Consider the following 928-nt stretch of genomic DNA (forward strand, 5'->3'; position numbering starts at 1 on the left):
TAATAAAGGAAATGCAAATCAAATCTATAATGAGATATCATCTCACACCAGTGAGAATGGCATATATTAGAAAAAAACCAAAAACTAGCAACAACAACTGTTGGTGAGGAGGTGGAGAAGAAGGAGCTCTCCTACACTGCTGGTGGGAATGATGCAAACTGATGCAACCACTATGGAAAGCTGTTTGGTACCTACCCAAAGGACACAAAATCTTTCATTCAAAAGGACACTTGCACCCCTATGTTTATTGCTGCACTATTTATAATAGGGAAGATGTGGAGTCAACCCAAATGCCCAAAAATAGACCATTGGGTCAAGAAAATGTGGTGCATATACACTATGGAATATTATTTAGCAATCAAAAGATAAGCTCATGTCATCTACAGCAACATGGAAGGAGCTGGTGCTTAGTGAAATAAGGGATCATGCTTAGTGAAATAAGCAAGAAAGAAAAAGAAAAATACCAAATGGTTTCACTCATAGTAGTAGTGTAAGGGATCAGGAAAAAAAAAAGCAATTGTAATAAAGTAAAAACAAAAATCGGCAGAAAACTATAAATCAGAGACACTCTACGGAGGAAGAGGGGAATAGGATTAAAACTGGGGTAGGAAGAGTGCACAGGACTATGATGATGGCACATGGGTGAATTGGTGGTAGGAAGTCGATAGGGATTACAACCAAGATGAAAAAATGTACAAAATGAAGAATAATACATATATAAACACATTAAAATACTTAAAATTAACAAAAATTAAGAATCATGAGGTAATTCACTTTCTTCCTTTTTATGTAAATAAAATGAGACAGGAGAAGGTTAAGTGGCCCAAGTCCTCACAGTTTTGTGGCAGAGTCTGTAGCCAAACATAGCACTTATAGTTTCCAGCTCAGTATCCTGAGTTTCCATTTAAGGTTGGACTTTTTTTTTTTT

This window comes from Condylura cristata, unplaced genomic scaffold (genome assembly GCF_000260355.1).
Source record: "Condylura cristata isolate star-nosed mole 26May11 unplaced genomic scaffold, ConCri1.0 scaffold00010, whole genome shotgun sequence".
Lineage (NCBI taxonomy): Eukaryota > Metazoa > Chordata > Mammalia > Eulipotyphla > Talpidae > Condylura > Condylura cristata.